Source organism: Vulpes lagopus, chromosome 9, assembly GCF_018345385.1.
Source record: "Vulpes lagopus strain Blue_001 chromosome 9, ASM1834538v1, whole genome shotgun sequence".
Classification (NCBI taxonomy): domain Eukaryota; kingdom Metazoa; phylum Chordata; class Mammalia; order Carnivora; family Canidae; genus Vulpes; species Vulpes lagopus.
Genome location: NC_054832.1, coordinates 14,481,010 through 14,498,676, shown reverse-complemented (window position 1 = coordinate 14,498,676; position 17,667 = coordinate 14,481,010). Strand labels below are relative to the sequence as shown.

The following is a 17,667-nucleotide window of genomic DNA, read 5'->3' as shown; positions in this document are numbered from 1 at the left end:
GCGATCCTGGAGACCCGGGATCGAATCCCACATCGGGCTCCCGGTGCATGGAGCCTGCTTCTCCCTCTGCCTGTGTCTCTGCCTCTCTCTCTCTCTCTCTCTCTGTAACTATCATTCTCTCTCTGTAACTATCATAAATAAAAAAATAAAAAAAATAAAAATAAATAAAATTAAATTAAAAAAAATAAAATAAAATATATGGAGTTGTTCCATCACCTTGAAATTATAAAGATAACAAAGGATCCCACTCTGCCATGAGAACTTCATATTGTGTACAATACATGGTCAGAGTCCTTTAGCTCTACAGAAAAATGTGTGTTTCAATGTCATTCTCCATTTAGTGCCCAGAGGTAAACTGTTCTCATTTGGGGCTGCTGAGGAAGAGATACTAGCTTGTCATGGCTAAATCTTTTTCTCTGGGACCCATCCTGTCCTTTTCCCATGGAAGTGAATCTGCAACAAAATACCTGCTTCTTGTTTTTTTGTCTTAATACATCAAAGTTAAGAAGGACAAGATACTATGTTTTTTTTTGTTTTTTTGTTTTCGCTAGTAGAATGTGCTTGTCCACCACTTTTCAAGAATATGATACGGCTCTTCAGTAGGACTCACTCACTAAGGCAGTACTGTCTGATAGAAATCTCTGCAGTAAAAAAAAAAAAAAATCTCTGCAGTAATGGGAATGCTCTGAGTTACCCTAACAAATATGGTAGCTACTAAGTAATCTCATGGGGCTTTTGAGCATTTCAGATAGAGCTAATGTGACAGGTGAGCTGAATTTTATACTTTACTTAATTTGGGTTCATTTAAATTTAAATATCCACCTGCAAGTAGAAGCTACTATGTTGGACAGTTCAGGTGGAGAGGTTGGATGGATAGGTATTAGGAGCCTGCCTCTCTACCTCCCTTCCTTTTCTTTCTTCTCTTTCTTCCTGCTCTCCACTTCAGGTCTTTTCCTTTATACATGATAAAGTAAGCCAGGCCAAATGGGGCTTCTTTGAAGGCAACATATTTTGCTTTTTACTGGAATCTTTTTGGGGATGGTCCTTAAACTGGGAAAAAACGGCAGTATCAGGCTCTGTAGAATCCTGATAAGGAAATCCTTTCCTTTGAGGTTAAGGTGGTCTGGGATCATCCTGTGCCCCTCCAACCACACGTTATAGGTAAGTATCCATTCTGCCAGAGTAGAACACAAATCACGATTGAGCATCTCCTATATTACAGAGATTGACATTTCTTGATATGTTGTAGTAATTGTCTTATCCTCTTTAAGTAACCTGATTCGATCTTAATGCCAATAGCTTTTAGTGCTTTAAGTCACTAAGTCTAGACTTCATTCTTAAAACAGGTAATGATTTTATTTTTAAAAGCTTTGCTCATCTATGTCTAGTCCCTCCATCCCGATGTGTTAAGGATAGATACTACACATGTCACAATCAGTTTTTAAAATTTTGTGTGTTCATTCATTTCACAAACACCATCCTTCCTTCATCCTGCTAGTGCTGCAGGGAAACAAAAGAAATGAGATGAATATGAGCATTTGCATTATAAGGTAGAGGACAAAGTATTTCATAGGTAGCCTTTAGGAAGATTTCCTAGTTTCAATTGAAATTCACCTCTTCCACCTCTAATGTCTGGCTTGGAGATTTTTGTTTAGGGAGGCCTTTGTCTTTAAGCTTCTGAAGTCACATCCTTCAACAGCGATTTCTGAGTGCATGGCCTGTGGCTACTGAAGCCCAAGACCCCTTCCTTCAAGATTTGACTTTCTAGCTACCAGCTGGCTCACGACACAGTCAGGTAAGAATCAAAAGCCATTCCTTCTTGGTAGCTGAATACAGGCTGCTTTCTAAGGCTATTGTTCCAAAAAATTACCTCCTAAAACCGCACCCAAATGTGCAATTTACCCACTGTGATGACCATGCTTATCCTTCAGCAATGTCCCTGACTTCTCTTAGTTGTCTGAAATATCCTTTTCATATTTTTTCTGATGATGTGAATGGTTTGTTTCTAGCACCCTTATAAAAATCCTTGACATCTACAATGGTGTAGTAACCCACTTTGTACCCCACTCATCAGCAATGTGATCAACGGGACCAATATTCTAAGAAAAATCATAGTGTACGTGAAGGAAACAATTCTCCATTCATTTAATATTTTGGTACTACCTGTCTGAGGACCTGTGTCTGGGGATATTTATTTTATTTAATAGCAATAAGAATTATTAGCAGGTTGTCATTACCATTCGTAGTTGTCAGGGAGGAAATTGATGCCCAAGAAGTCAAGCAAATTCTGCAGGATTTTGTAGCTCCTTGTGATAGGGTTGACATACAAAGCCAGGTCTCTATGGACCCAGGGACAGCTCTTTCCACTTTTTGCACATTTAATCCACTTACAGAAGCAGTCTGGTGTGAAGCATAAAATCCATACTTCATATTAGTTTTCAGATGCCCTTTCCAGTGAATCTTATGTACTCATTATAGCAGATCTGACAAATTTGAAAATACAGATATTTGTTTGAATTCGTTTGTGTCCTTAAAATGTTTTTTTCTTTAACAGTATTATAAAGTAAAATTGTTCATGAAGTAAAATTTTCTGTTATTCAATTAATCCTCACTATGAATTTTTTAAAAAAATTTATGTGGGTCTGTGTGTATATGTGTATTTTATCTCCCACCTACACACATTTATATCCAGTCTTGACATTTGAATTTCTGTTCCTGAAGTTTTCCTTTTAAGATAAAAAGGACTTTCATTTTCTGAAGACATTGGTTTAAAAGGTTGGTTCTCAATTTGAGTTCATCTAAAAGTTGGCCACACAGCTTTGACAAACATGATTCACTCCTGGGGCCTCATTCCCTCCACCTGTGAGATGAGAATGATGGCCATGTTACTGTTCCACTTGTTTTTCATGGAAGTAAACACCTATAAATGGATTTGACATAACCAGCACTTTCCCCTTAGAAATGAAGCCTGGTTTATTTTTGAGTACATTGTTGTTTCTTGATTTGTCACTTGCTCTTCAGTGGTGATAAAGAAATCACCTGCTCATATAACTGCAATATCGTGCCTGCTGTTAATATTCAAAGCATTCTTTTCAGCATGGAGAATCAAGAACCCATGGTGAAGAATCAAGAAATCCTTATTTAATTTTCCAGAAATATTGGAATATATACCAGTAGGCTTTGCACATAATTTGAGAAAGAGAAAAACCTATAGCAGCCTGAGATAAACCTGTTGAAAGGAAGTTGCTAGAATTTTGGGCACAGGGTGTGCAGAGTGGCCACAAGGTGGCAGCCTCTTAGAACACCTGGGCTAGCGGATGTCCTGAGAAATGGCCATGGTGTTTGATCTTGCCTTGACAGCTCAGCCATATCCAGGTCAAGTGTGTGCCAAGGTGATAGCTGCCAAGGGGTTCATCAGCTAGCACTGATGGAAACCACTTCTTGACGGTGTTTTAAAGCAGTAACTGTATCACTCTTCCATTTTAGAGTGCCATAGCTTTCATAATGCTTTATTTCCCTCAAAAATCTAAAACCTAGAATGGTTAGAAAAAAAGTATGGGGGGTAGGACTCTTCATTCTATTTTCCTATTGTTTGAAGTGATTGGTTCTCAACCTTGATGGTACATTAGAATATCCTGGGGAACTTATAAATCAATCTCTGGGGGCAGGGTCCCAGAGATTGATTTTTAAAAGCACCCCAGGTGATTCTAAAGTGCACTCAGAGTTGAGAACCATCTTTCCAGGTCCTCACAATTTATTCACTCGTTCACTCACCAGTTATTGCACACTTCCTCTGTCAGCTCGGAGCAAGGTGATGGTGATGATGTAAAATGAGATTCTACAACTGTCCCCAAAGACCGTGCAGGTTAGTAATTCAATTCAATGGACGTCAATTCAGCAAACATTTTTCAAGCTCTTATGCATGACCAGGACTATACTAGATACAGAGGAGGCTGAGATGACAGCAGATCCTGCTGTCTGGCTTTTATATTCCAGTGGGTGGTATGTATGAATAATTACATGAGGCAGAATTTGGTACTATTAACGTCTTACCTTTCTATAACACTTCCCAGTAACACAAAGATTATTTCCCAATCTAGATAACTCGAAGCTCACTCAATAATTCTTGAGATGTAAGCAGCTGGCTATCAGTATCTGAGGTTCAGAGAGAAGACTAACATGCTTTGCCAAGAAGAAGCGAGTCAGTCCTCACACTCACGCCTACAGACTCCATGGTCTCTGCTTGCTGACTTCTTTCACGCTATGCTGTGGGGCTCAGGAAAGAGTGGTTTTGACTCCATGAGTGAGGACAATTGTTTAAGGGCGTTTTTGTGTATTTGTCTTGGGAGTTTGATTTCCTGGAGAAGAGCAGATGACCATTTCTGTCCACACATTTCCCAAGATCCTTCCTCCATCCAGTCAAAGGCCTCTTCTTGGTGCTATCCTTATGCTCATATCCTTTTAAATTATTTCTTACTTTTACCAACATTTCTCTTTTCTCCAATGTTCTGGATGTCTATTGTCTTGGAGAGAAAACTAAAAGTATTTAGTTCCGTCAGCAGATCTGCTTGTCATGCTTCTGTCAATCATAGAAAGGTTTAATTAGAGGACTGAAAATTAGTCCAAATGTATATAAAGAAGAAGCCAAACAAGTCTCAATTTTAGAGATCTCCATTCTGTCAGCTAATAAAGTGTTAAGCCAAATGCCATCTGGATTGGGACTGGCACATAAGATAGTTGATGATGAACATGTTTTAAGAATTAACCTTATGGCTGATTTGGAAATTTGTCTCTTAAGGGAGTGAAGTGTGGGTGAATATTCTCCTCACATGCAGAATCAAAGTGATATTAACACCCTTCAGAGTCAATCCCAATATAAGTAGATATTCCTGGGTCACTGTTTTATTTTCCATAATAGCAGAGAATCCACTAAGTGATTGATTCTCAGAGGTCTCTGGCATTTCTATGGCATAGAAGACTTTGCTGCTGAAGACCTCACGGGGGACTGTGGAATTATCTATCCTTTCCTTAAAGGCTTGGCAATCTTAAATGATTAGGACTGTCCAGATTTAGATGCGAGAGCCTAAGAGAAACACTAGAAAATTGGAGTGCATCCAGGAGGAGACATTTATATGATGAGGAACCTGCACATCCTCCTAAAGAGCAGCAACTGAAGAGCTGTAAAATTTTAGGATGAGGAAGTGAAGATCCAGAAATAAGGATGGAAACATGAGAAATGTCCAAATATGCAAATATCTATTTGTGGAAGCGAGGTTATGTCCATTCTATCTGGCTCCAGAGAGAAGGACAATGACTAGGGATGGTGATGACAGGGGGATACGTTTCAATTTATGCTGATGTAGAAATCATTATGCACTATAATGATTCTGCAATAAAAGTGGTTGCTTCATAACCCCCCCCTTTTTTTCAGAGATGTTCAAGAACAGTATGTCAGGAATGTAGAAGTAGGGATTGAGAAATTGGTTCTAACGAACTTTCCTGGAAATATTCAACAGCTCTGGTTTTCTCCCTCAAGGTTTAGCCCTCATGTCTTTAATTTTGTTCATCACATTGTATCATTGAACTTCACTCTTCCAAGTGGGAGAACACTGGAGGGATGCTAAAAATCAGCCATTAGTGTGAAGTGGACAGGTAATCCACTACCCACACTTCTAGGGTGTATAGAACACTTCACTAGCCCCTGTTAAATGAGCATATGTATGATGATTTTTCTGATGCCAAGTCAACTGTGTAGCAGAGGGGCAAACAGTCCCACGCAACCCGATTCTAGTCTATTCTTCAAGCTCCTTTGCCCGTAACTCTCCCTCTTTACACTTGAGTCAGACTCAACTACTGAACACACTCTTCTTTACCACACAGTCATGGTTCTGCTTAAGCTATTCTATGTCGGAGAAGTATTCCCTTCCACTCCTCCCCTAGCACCTTTACCTACCTCAACCCCCTTCATCTCAGACACCACTTTCCATAGGTCGTCCCTAACCCCCAGGGATGTGTTCATTGCCCTTTCTCTGCTTCCATAATACCTCCCTTAAATTTCACTCCCCTCCCTTAAATTTCTGGCACACGTTACTAATTAGTGATGGCACACTTTCTTGGCTGAGCCGGGATTCAACTTTAGAATCCTTTAGAAGTCATTTCAGGAAGCCACTACTAATGAGCCAGAGCAGATGATCCAGATGAAACCTGCCTGCCAGTCCCAATTTGGTGCATGCCTCACTCATGACACTTTCTATGTTGTATCGAAAGCTTTCATGAAATTGTTTTTTTTGTACAAGCCTGAAGACACCATCAGGGGAATTGTTGTAATCTTTAGATTTTTAATAAATTCTCACTACCGTGTGCAGGGCTTGATATTTGTCTTCACAAAGATCTCCTTGCTGTGGAGGTGAATGGGAGCTTGGCGGGAAGAAGGTTGGTAGGGCAGAGGGGAGCTCTCGAATGCCTTCACAATCCAGTCTCTGTGTGTCTCCCTGATGATGACCCCAGATGTTACTCTTTGAATGGAGGATAGGGAGAGGGCACATAACTGCTGCCTACCTGGGAGATGGGCTGGGAACAGGTTGGTGCCTTCCTTCAAGGTTCTGAGGGATCCTCTGGCAGAAAGGGTATTGCTCACCTTCGAAATCTTTTTTATTTACTTTATTTAATTAATTATTTTTTTAAGAGAGAGAGAGAAAATCTCTCTGGATGCCACACCCAGCATGGAGCCTGACATAGGGCTCGATCTCATGACCCTGAGATCATCACCGGAGCTGAATCCTGAATCCAAGAGTAGGACACTTAACTGACAGAGCCACTCAGGTTTCCTTGTTTCTTTTTAAAGAATGCTTCATTATTCAGGCCTTTGTGTGGGCAGCTTCCCATGCTTACCTCCTCTCACTGTGTCCACACAGAGCCCTACCTTTCTTTCTTTTTCTTTTTTCTTCCTTTTTTTGGTTTTATTTTTAAAGTTTTTATTAAAAGTTCAGGTAGATAACATACAGTGTAATATTAGTTTCAGGTGTACAATATAGTGACTCAACCCTTATGTGCATCACCCGGTGCTCATCACAGGTGCATCCTTAATCCCCATTCCCTATGTCCTCCATCCCCCTCACCCACCTGCCCTCTGGTGACCACCAGTTTATTCTCTATAGCTAAGAGTCTGTTTCATGGTTTGCCATTCTTTTTTTCCCTATGATCATTCATTTTCTCTCTTAAATTCCACATATGTGGTATATGCCTTTCTCTGACTGCCTTATTTCACTTAGCGTAATGCTCTCTAGTTCCATCTGCATCATTGCAAGTGAGACCTACCTTTCCATTTCAAAGTGCTCATTCCTTCCCCAAGAGCCCTTTAAACCTAGCTCCCACCAGCCGTCTCTCCCCTGTGTGCCACCAGGGGGAGTCAGTTCAGCGCTGGTCCACCTTGTGCTTGGCTTGCCTGCAGTCGCCTGTCCTCTCTCCATCCATCACCTCCTGACAGGACCAATTCTTTCCTTCTGCTCTGTGCAAGGAGCTTGGCTTCCGGGAACTTGTCTTCAGTGGCTTTTGCTTCTGAGCTTCCAGCAGTTCAGGAGCGTCAGTGAAGAGCAGAGTCCTGGGGCTGATGACACAGGCTTGGAGGCAGATAGAAATGACTCCACCATTCACAAACCATGTGATCTTGGCTTGATGCTAAATGGCACTGAGACTTAGCTTCTTCATCTGTAAAAAAAAAAAAAAAAAAAAAAAAAAAGTAAATTATCATACCTGCATCATGTGATTTTGGGGAAAATTAAATAATTCTTGCTGTACCCTTAGCAGACCCTGCCTTGTAATATCAAATTTTGGAGTGAGTAACTGAATGTCGTAAAAGATCTCAAAACTAATCTAAACATAAAGATAATAATGAAGTGCTATTCACGAGGCTACGGGTCAGCTGGGGCTTGGGGTGCTCATAGGGCGCATGTGGTGGGAAATATGACTGGGCAGATGAGTAGGAACCCGGTTCAGGAAGGCCTTGAAGGAAAAGCTGAATGCTTAGGACATCATTGTACTTTTGCTCTCTAGGCAGGAGGGAAAGGACACCAAAGACAGTCATTGATCAATGCCAGCCCACGAGTCCCACCTACAGAAAGGGTGAGCAGTCCTGGGGATTTGCAGGAGAACTGAGCAATTCTTTTTTGGAAGAGTACCTGTGATTGAGGTCAGAATGCTTTGGCCTTAGCTGATGGGGAATGCTTTGAGGAGCCCCACTGGTCCCGTTTCAGGCCCAGAAATTCCTAACATAGTCACTTTCTCGGCTGGTAAACCTTTTAAGGCCCCAAAGGCAGGTTTGGTCACAGCTCCTTTATGCAGAGGCTGACACTAGAGCACAGGCTCGGTCACCAGTAAAGATGAAGGAGAGGGAGCTGTGGGAGAGCTGCCCAGTTGACAAGTGTGGGTAGGGTTGACTCGGGTGCTAAGACCAGAGCATGGTGCCAAGCCCTAGGGCGCAGTCTGGCGGTGGCCCCCGCACCTGGCAGCTCACCACTGGGAAAAGATGCTGGTATCTGTTGGACTTCCGTCACAGCACGTCTGTGAATTCACCTTAAAGAAACAAAGACCAAAGACTGGGACGTGGGGTGGACATGTGGGAAGGCCCATGGAGAGGAGGGGGTTCATGGACTGCGCCCAGCTCCAGAGGAGGGATGGTGACCAAGGGTGACATTTCAGAGGACCAGGTAACCACTCAGTGGAAAAACTTCAGAGCTATCAGACAGTGGCAACCGCTGCTTTACAAATGTCCTGTTGGTAGCGATGTTTAAAGACAGGCTGTCACTTGGGGGAAAGGGAGTCATCAGTGGGTCATTCTTGAAGAAGCACTTTAGATGAAATGAACTCTTACTTGGGAAGGAAGAAAGTTGGATAAAATGTATTTTCCGGAGACTTCATGAACTGCAACATACTTTATTTATTCAGTACTCTTGGATGCTCTAGAAGAGTCTCCTGTCTGCCCACCTTTCTAAAGATCCTCACCGCATTGTCTCTACTGGAAGATGGTTCTCTCAGCTAAGAGCAAGAACTATGTGCTTATTTACATCTGAATCTCAGTCCATAGGATACTGCTTACCATCCAGTAGGGGTGCATTAAATGTTTGTTGAGCAAGTGAGTCTCAAATTAATTGTTTTTTGTATATAGGATTAGAACATGGACCAAGTCCCTCTTGTGTAATGAAAACCAATAGCTAACATTTATCACTCTCTTATTACTGGCCAGGTGCTGGGCTTAATGCCTTATACACATTGTCTCATTTCAACCCTACAAACAGCCCTATTAAAAAGATCAAGCGGGGATGCCTGGGTGGCTTAGTGGTTGAGGTTGAGCATCTGCCTTCAGCTTAGGTCGTGATCCTGGGGTCCTGGGATCAAATCTTGCATCAGGCTCCCCACGAGGAGCCTGCTTCTTCCTCTGCTTATGTCTCTGGCTCTCTCTGTGTGTCTTGCATGAGTAAATACAATCTTTAAATAAAAAAATAAAAATAGAAAAATCAAGCAGATGTTACTATCATAGTCTTTTTACTAATGAGGAAACTAAGGCATACGAGGCTATACAGCTCCTCTACGGCTACATAGAGAGCAATTAGATGATGCAGGATCAAAATTTAGGTTGTGTGACTCCAAAGCCAACATAGTTCATCAGTGCACTATACCATGAGTGAAGGAGTGATTGTTAGCGATCATTAATAGGGGCAGTGTATGTGCAAAGCATAGCTAACAGTTACTGAGGGCTTTCTATATGTCAGGCACTAAGTATTTGCTCACTTAATCCGTGCAGCAGCTTATAATGTAGGCACTATTATTGTGTTCATTTTATAGATAAGGAACAGGATCCAGGATTTTCAGGTTTATTGGATCCTAAAGCTCATCCTTCCAATGTTATGTGGTCTTCCCTCTATTGTGATACTGAAGAGTGAATAATGAATCTTCTTCTGTAAAAGGTATGTGTTGCTCTAAGAAAACTGTACTTGGATTTGACCTGGAACTGGATCTCAGCTCATCAAATACTTTGTCAGGATAGTAACATTCCAGAATGCTTTCTGCTTGCCCACTGGCCATTGCTTAACTAAGCACTTCAAGGAAGGATGGAAGGTGGCAAAGAAACTCCTCATAAAGCCAGTATTGTGGGAAAAACTAATAATTTAGTACCAAGTGTAGATGGGTTTAGGGCCTAGTTCGCCAGTTTCTTGGCTAGAGGACCCTGCAGGCTAACCTCTCCATACCTCAGTTTCATCATCTATAAAATGGGAATGGTAACTATACTCACCTCATAGTGCTGCTATAAAGAGTTGAAGGCACCAAATTTCCTTCCCTTTCCTTGTCATCTCATACTTCTTTTCCCTCTTTTCTCCCTCTTTATGTTCCTTTCCATCTTTCCCTTTCTTCTTCATTTTCTCATTGTTGTTCATAAATTTTTAAAAGATTTATTTGCTAGAGAGAGAGAGAGAGAGAGAGAGAGAGAGAGCATGCGGTGGGGGTGGGGGTGGGTGGGAGGAACAGAGGGAGAGGGAAAGAGAGAATCCCAGGCAGACTCCTTGCTAAACACAGAGCCCAGCATAGGGCTCGATCTCAGGACCCTGAGATCATAAGCTGAGCTGAAATCAAGAGTCAGATGCTTGGGCAGCCTGGGTAGTTCAGAGGTTTAGCTCTGGCTTCGGCCTGGGGTGTGGTCCTGGAGACCTGGAATTGAATCCCGCGTCGTGATCCCTGTGTGGAACCTGCTTCTCCCTCTACCTGTGTCTCTGTCTCTGTCTCTCTCTCTGTGTGTGTGTGTCTCTCATGAATACATAAACAAAATAAAAAAAAAAAAGAGTTGGATGTTTAACCGACTAAGCCACCTATGTACCCCATGTTGTTCATAAGTTTTTAATGTGGATTTATTACTGCATACAAGATATCATTCATTCCTTTTTCATATTTTCACCTCGTCAAAATCAACCATACTCCAAAATGATGCTAAACCTTCTAGTTGGATTGAACCCCAAAGCTGCAAACTATGTTCCAAGAAAGTGGATGCGGCTTTAACAGGAAGAGGTAGAGCCCCTGCACCCCTTCTTTGGGTTTGTATGTTTGAGATAAAAAACTTTCTTGCTGAGAAGAAGGGCAAAAGCTGATGTGTTCAAGAGCACACCAGCGCTTGGGCCAGCAGCTCAGTGTGGGGAGCCGGGGAGCTGGGAGGCATGGCTGGCCAACAGGAGGAATCCAAGAATTTACCACAGGAACCCAACACAGCACCTGGGCAGGGCACTTCTTGGGAAAGAAATCCTCCTCTCCTTGCCTGGGGATCCCTATGGGTGTGTTTCAGTGGAGAGTGTCGAATTGTACTTTAGACAAGCAAAGCAGGAAGAGGACTAGTCATTTACATCTCTTGGCTTTTTTTTCCCTCCCTCCCTAGGGGTGAGGACGTGTGCTGCCTCCTGCCGGGCGTCATGGGGAAGATTCATTAGCTAATATCAGTAAAGGGCCTTTGATGATGACTCCTAAGTGTTTGCACCATGTAATTGCCATTTTTTTCCAAGAAAATGTCCATATAGTTACTAATTAGGCATTGTTGAAGCACCTCATGCCCCATTATTTTACAGTTGTCTTGCAATTAACTGGCATCAGTACCATTTCAAATGACATTTATTGCCCATTTCCCTGGTTTAATTTTTGGAAATTTTATGGGAAGCCTGGGCATTGTTTCTTATTCACTGTAACTTGAATAATTAACAACGTAAATATGGCTTTGGGTGGCGATATTACCAACTACAACAGTTCTTTAGAGATTTTAATTAAGAACCTACACATTGTACTTCATGTGAAGGTTTATTACGGTGCCAGAACATTCCAAGTACTTCTTCCCCTGAGCCTGTGGCTCATGCCTGAGTGTTCGTGCACTGTTATGCACCCGTATGTGCATAACATATGGTGTATGCATATGGTGTATGCGTGTGTATGCACGTGTGTGTGTTCACAAGTGCACGTGTGTGAATGTATGATCTTCATGACCAAGAGTGTGATAAGAGATAGGAGGGCAAGAACAAAGTCCTCCTTTGGCTTAATCCTCTTTAAGGCACAAACTAGAGAAACTGACTCATGAGCTTTTCTCCATTTCCTACTATAAGCTAGAGATTTGAGTTGGCCCAAATCAAGCATTTGTTAATGTCCACTGTGGTTTCAGGTATTGGACTAGATGTATTTCATGCTTTCTTCAAGCTTTACAAGAAGTCGATGAGGTTTCTCATGTTGACCAAATGAAGGCTTAGGGAGGCTAAGAAAGGCTTCCAAGGTCACACAGCTGTTAACAGATGAAGACAGGACTCTGAGGGACTCTGAGCCCTCGGCTCCTTCCATGCTCTTGCTTTCAAGCAAAATTGCTGAGTTTCCTATCTAGAAGTGAGCCTCGGTCATTTGAAAGGCCAACTTGTGCCTTCTCCAGGAAGGCTTACGTGGGACACCTATATATACGTAAATTTTTCCTGTATCTGATAGTACTTTGTATCATTTTTCACAATCCGAGTTTTATTTTAGCTATGCTTGGGGTGGGGGAGGCAATATGATACAACTATTAGGAAAGCATAGGCTTTGGGAGCATCTGGATTATATTTCTCTGCTTCTTCCTATCTGAGTCATCTTGAATAATTCTAGCCGGGCCTAAGCTTCATATTGTTGTTGGAAGATGAGTGGAGAGCATGTATGGAAAGCTTAAAATGTCTCATGGCACACAGAATGTATACAATACATAGTGGTTGGATGGTTGGGTGGATGGATGGATGAATGGGTGGATGGGTGGATACAAAAATATAAATAACTGAATGAATGGCAGAGACCATTAACAATTTGTGCAATGACCTATCCCAAATTCTGATCACTCAAGTTTATATTTAGTATTAGTTCAGTAAGATTATTTTGAAATAAAAATCTCAAGAAGACTTTTTAGAAATTTTAGTGTTTCTGAGTGGGACCTAGACTGCCTGTCCCTCTGTGGTGACAGGGTTTTGTCCGGTTTTCTCACCACCAACTTCTTGACAAAAATTACTACTCCGACCAGAATATGGTGACTACTAATGAGCTAAAACGTAGGAGTCTGTTGTGTTGGGGTTTCCTTCACACCATATCATATATAAGGACAGAGGCCAAGAGGAAGCCTGGACTTTAAATCTCAAGATTCTTCTAAGAATTCCAACCCCATCATGTGTAATTATCCAACTTCTGAAGATCTGTCTGCTATAAGGAGTGACATTCATAGGAACTATCCAAGAAATGGACTCTGAAATAGAGATTTTCTGGTGGAAACTTAGCTGGTGAGGCTTTTACAGAGGTAAAGGCATCTGTCAGAGAGGGAGAGAAGAAGCAGGACTAGGGTAGGGTGGCTGCTGCAAACCTGAAGCATTTCTGGAACTTGCGGGGTGGGCGTTGTGGGGAGGCCTCAGAGCTGCCCTGACTTGAGAAAGAGGGCCACACATTTGAACCCTTGCAAGTTGTTCCAGGAGAAGGGTTGTTCCAGAAGGATATACCTTGGGGCAAGGCCAGAGGGGGGCAGTTCCTGGGGAGGAATTGAGCTCTGAGCTGTCAGCATCCCATGCCCCCTGCAGCTACAGGAATGGGTTTCTCTATCCTGAGAGGGAGACCGCTGGGTGAAGCACTATGGCGTTCACCATAGTGAAATAGGTTTGAGCTCAGGATCCTTTCCCCTTATGACTTCATCATGATTTTTCTCTCCCTGTCACTCAATGCCTATTATCATATCCACTTTACCACTGGAGATAGAGTTTCAGAGTTAAGTAACTGCCCCAATGACACATCAAGAGAGTGTGGGCTCACCATATGCCACCAAAGCCCATGTACATTTCCTAGGACCATGTATCTGCCTACTTTGATAGCAGACAAGAAGTCACTCATAGCTTGCTAAACTATTCAACAGTTGCTTGCTGAAACTCATAAGTAGATTGAAAGATATTCTGTGTGTGTGTGAGAGAGAGAGAGCGAGAGCAAGAGTGAGAATAGTTTCAGAGCAAGCAGAAATGTGACTGTTCAGTGTGGTTAGCATCACTCAGGATTGTAGATGAAGAGTAGGCCATTACAACACACTTCACGCTGAGAAGATTCTGAGTCAGGTCTTACTGCTTATAAATCTAACTCCATGCAATCAAACCTCGTATACACTTTCTGAGCTGCATTTATTAATTTCCTACTATTTTAGGAATTAGTTTTTGCACACCTATGATGTACTCACTAGGGACGTGCAGGTAAATGGAGCTCAGAGGTTGGTGACAGGTTGTGTTGCTCCCGGGCTCCAATACTGTGAAAGGATCCTGCAAACATGCTGGCCCGGGGAATACAAGCAGAAAATAGTCTCCAAAACTTCAGTCTGTTCCACCATTCCCAATCTGAGGTGGAGACTGCAAGAGGGAGGGAAGGAGAGAGAGGCTTTAGGGAGAAGATAGCACATTTACTCCAGCCTTGAAATGTCCTACAACCCAGGAAGCTGTGAATGTTCAAGTGGCCGTCTCTGCCAGAGTAAGCCCCTGCGGGGTTGGCTGGCATAGTCATCAGCCCAGACACTTACAGATGCCAGCTTCAGGGCTGCATGAGCTCATGGAGGCACAGCAGCCAGTGGGAGGCTTCTCTCCACACAGGACCAGCTCAGGCATGCATCCTTGCCCCTTACTCCCCCAGCCCACGAGGAAAGGCTGGGCTTTAGCTCACCATCCCATGTTTACAAAACATTTGCTCTTACCTGCCCAGGCCTCCTCAGGGTCTGTGAGCCTCCAACAGGTGCAAAGGATTCTTGGCACCTCTTCCAACTAAATGTGAGAGCAGAGTCTGGCTGGTCTCACGGTTAAAAGCAGAATGAAGTGGGCTTGAGTTCTGGTTCCAAGGCTTGCTGGCAACTGGCAGGCTACTTCACCAGTCTGGGCTTTGGTTGCTCCATCATCTGCAAAATGGCTTGGCGGGGGATGGGGGTGGTTAATAGACATCCCCTATTGGGAGGAGCAAATGGGAGAAAGTTATAGCTTCACACGAATGGCTGAATTCACATTACATTGTCACTTATTGGACATGTACCAAAGGCTGGGTATGGTGCTGGAAACATCTGTTTGCATCATCTTCATAATCAATTGACACCACAGTCGCCTTCTGTGAATTTGCAGAAATGGAACTCACAGAGACGATTTGACTTGCTGGTGGTTGCCAGCTATTGAGCCTACGCTGGTTCCTGATATCCAGTGTTGCAGAGATTAGAGACTGCCTGGGCTGCAGAGGGGGCGAGATAATAATGTTTGCCCAGCAGGTGGTGTGGGACCAGATGTTGTCTAACTCTCCGCTGATACCCAAGGTCTATGATCTGGTGGCTGGGTGAGGACCCCTGCTGGCCTAATTTTGTGGGCTGGTGTGAACGCCTTGAGGTTGGAGGTTTGGATGAAGAGGACAAAGGATCCATGTTTCATTATTTGTTTAGTCACTCCTTGGATGCATTGGGTGCTCCTCGTTTCATGCCACTACGTTGTCAATGTCCTTTGCACAAAGATCCCAATGCTGTCAGATGCTGCTTGGCCTGCCTCTGCTTCCTGCTGAAGCCTCACCTCCCCAACCCTGCTCCCTTGGGGCCATCAGGCCAGCAGCCCCAGGGGCTACTCACTCTGGCCTTTGCGAGTGCTGCTGGCTCTGCCTGGAACTCCCTCCACGTGGCTCTTGTATCATCTTTTCATCCTCCAGCTTTCAGCCAAGCATCTTTTTCTGAAAGCAGGCGATTCTGATGTCCTGGGGCTGGCTCAGTGTCCTTTGTGAATCACTAATAACAGACCTGTCTTTCTTTCCTTCAGAGCACCTCATTCGCTCTGCAGCTATACATTCTCTGATGGATTAACTGATTAATATTTGTCTTTCCTTCTGCACTATAAGCCCCATAAAAGCAGGGGCAGTCTATGTGGCTGGTGCAGACCTTCTGATCACAGACCACCTACCATGGAAATACTCTCTAAATCCCAGTCAGTCTCCAATCTGTGAAACTGGTGTTTGGTAGGTGTTAAATAAATATTTGTGGTTCTCTTTCAAAAGCTGTCTTCCGTTCTTTACGATCACTAATTCAGTTCCTACCCGCACATTCCTTAATGGGTCGAATGACTAATAAGGAGTGAATGGGGGAAGGAAGGACTGGGTATCACTGGTACTTGCCATACACTTAACTGTTTGCAAAGCTTGCACTGCAATGAGCACCTGTTATTGTGTTGTGGGGTTTCAACCTGTGGAGGAGAATTCAAGGTCTGGTCTGCTTATTTACCTGGGAGCTGGTGTCCATAGTAACAGCGACTCTGTGTAACATGGGGGGCGGGGTATAGACTTTGGAACCAGACTTCCTGGATGGAAAGCCTGACTCCACCACCTATTGGCTCCATGAATTTAAGGGAGTCACTTAACTCACCTTTGAGCCAGCTTTGCTATCGGTCAAATGGGTTAATAATAGTGCTTATGTTGTAGGGTTGTTGTGAGGACTGAGTATTTTAATATTTGTTTTATGAAGTTTTTAGAGCAGCTCCGGACATGTAGTGCATGCTCTGTAATGCCTGCTATTGTTTGATTTGTTTGGGGGTCATGTTATGCCTTCTCGGGTGCCAGCCCCTCTAGCCACTTGCTTCCTACTTCTGCCTCCCTTCTGGCCTGAATTGCCAAACTCTGACCATTTCCTGAGCCTCGTTGATTATGACAGTATTTTTTGTTTCTCCGTGATTTCGGTGGAAAAGGAAAATTTCCTTCCAATTTTGATTTTCAATTTCAAAATTAAAATTGTCCATTTCAAATTCAATTTCAATGTGATTTTTCAGTGAAACTTCTCCACTGGTAGAAAATTGGCCTGTACTTCCACTTAAACCTCAGCTCCGCCCCAAGAAAGTTTGGTTCAACAGGTTTAATCAACCAAAAACAGCGGTGTTGGGAGGCGAGCAACCTTGAGAAAGCTGGCTTTTGCCAGGGCGGGTGGCTGCAGTTCACTTCCACTGGGCTAAGTGGGGCTGCGTAAATCCTAGTGTTAGTTTTGTGTGCATTACCGCTCTTCTTTCTCACCTCTTATCAGACTCCCGGCTAGCAAGCTGATGTTAAGAGAAAAGGAATGTTCATGAAATGCCTTTGTTTGATGGTCCGCCAGCACAATTTAAAAACAGAATTAGTTATTAAGGTTCACTCACGTTATGGGGGTCGAAGCTTTAAAATGTGATCTGGCTAAGACAGAAAACATTGTCTGTGGGGAGGACAAAACCCACAGTCTACAGAGGTGTGACCCAAACCCACGTTCTATACCAGTTAGGGCTTTGGTGACCTTGGGGAAGTCCTTTCCTGCCTCTTGGTCTCCTTGTCTGTTAAAGCAAACACTTCAACCATCTATTCAATAAATATGTATTGAGTTCCTTTTTTTTTTTTCCTTATCCATGAGAGACACGGGGGTGGGGTGGGGGCAGAGACACAAGCAGACTTCATGCAGGGAGCCTGACATGGGACTTGAACCCTGGTCTCCAGGATCAGGCCCCGGGCTGAAGGCAGGTGCTAAGCCACTGAGCCACCCAGGCTGCCCCAATATTTGTTGAGTTCCTACTATGTTTCAGACACTGCTGGACTAGATGAACTTGTGGATGTTTCACAGCTGAATCGTCTGCAAAGCCCATCTGT

General features: G+C 43.3%; 1 long non-coding RNA gene across 2 annotated transcripts in view; it reads right to left on the bottom strand.

Annotated features, from left to right (window-relative positions):
* Window positions 1–7,191: 7,191 nt before the first annotated feature.
* LOC121498519 overlaps window positions 7,192–17,667 on the bottom strand; it is a 38,484-nt gene continuing 28,008 nt past the window's right edge. The window contains exons 3-5 of one of the 2 annotated variants that reach the window (XR_005989826.1): window positions 14,744–14,987; window positions 14,240–14,405; window positions 7,192–7,707 (exon numbers count right to left, since the gene is read on the bottom strand). This is a non-coding gene — a long non-coding RNA (uncharacterized LOC121498519). The remainder of the gene's footprint in view (window positions 7,708–14,239; window positions 14,406–14,743; window positions 14,988–17,667) is intronic. The other variant, XR_005989827.1, reaches the window with a different exon arrangement.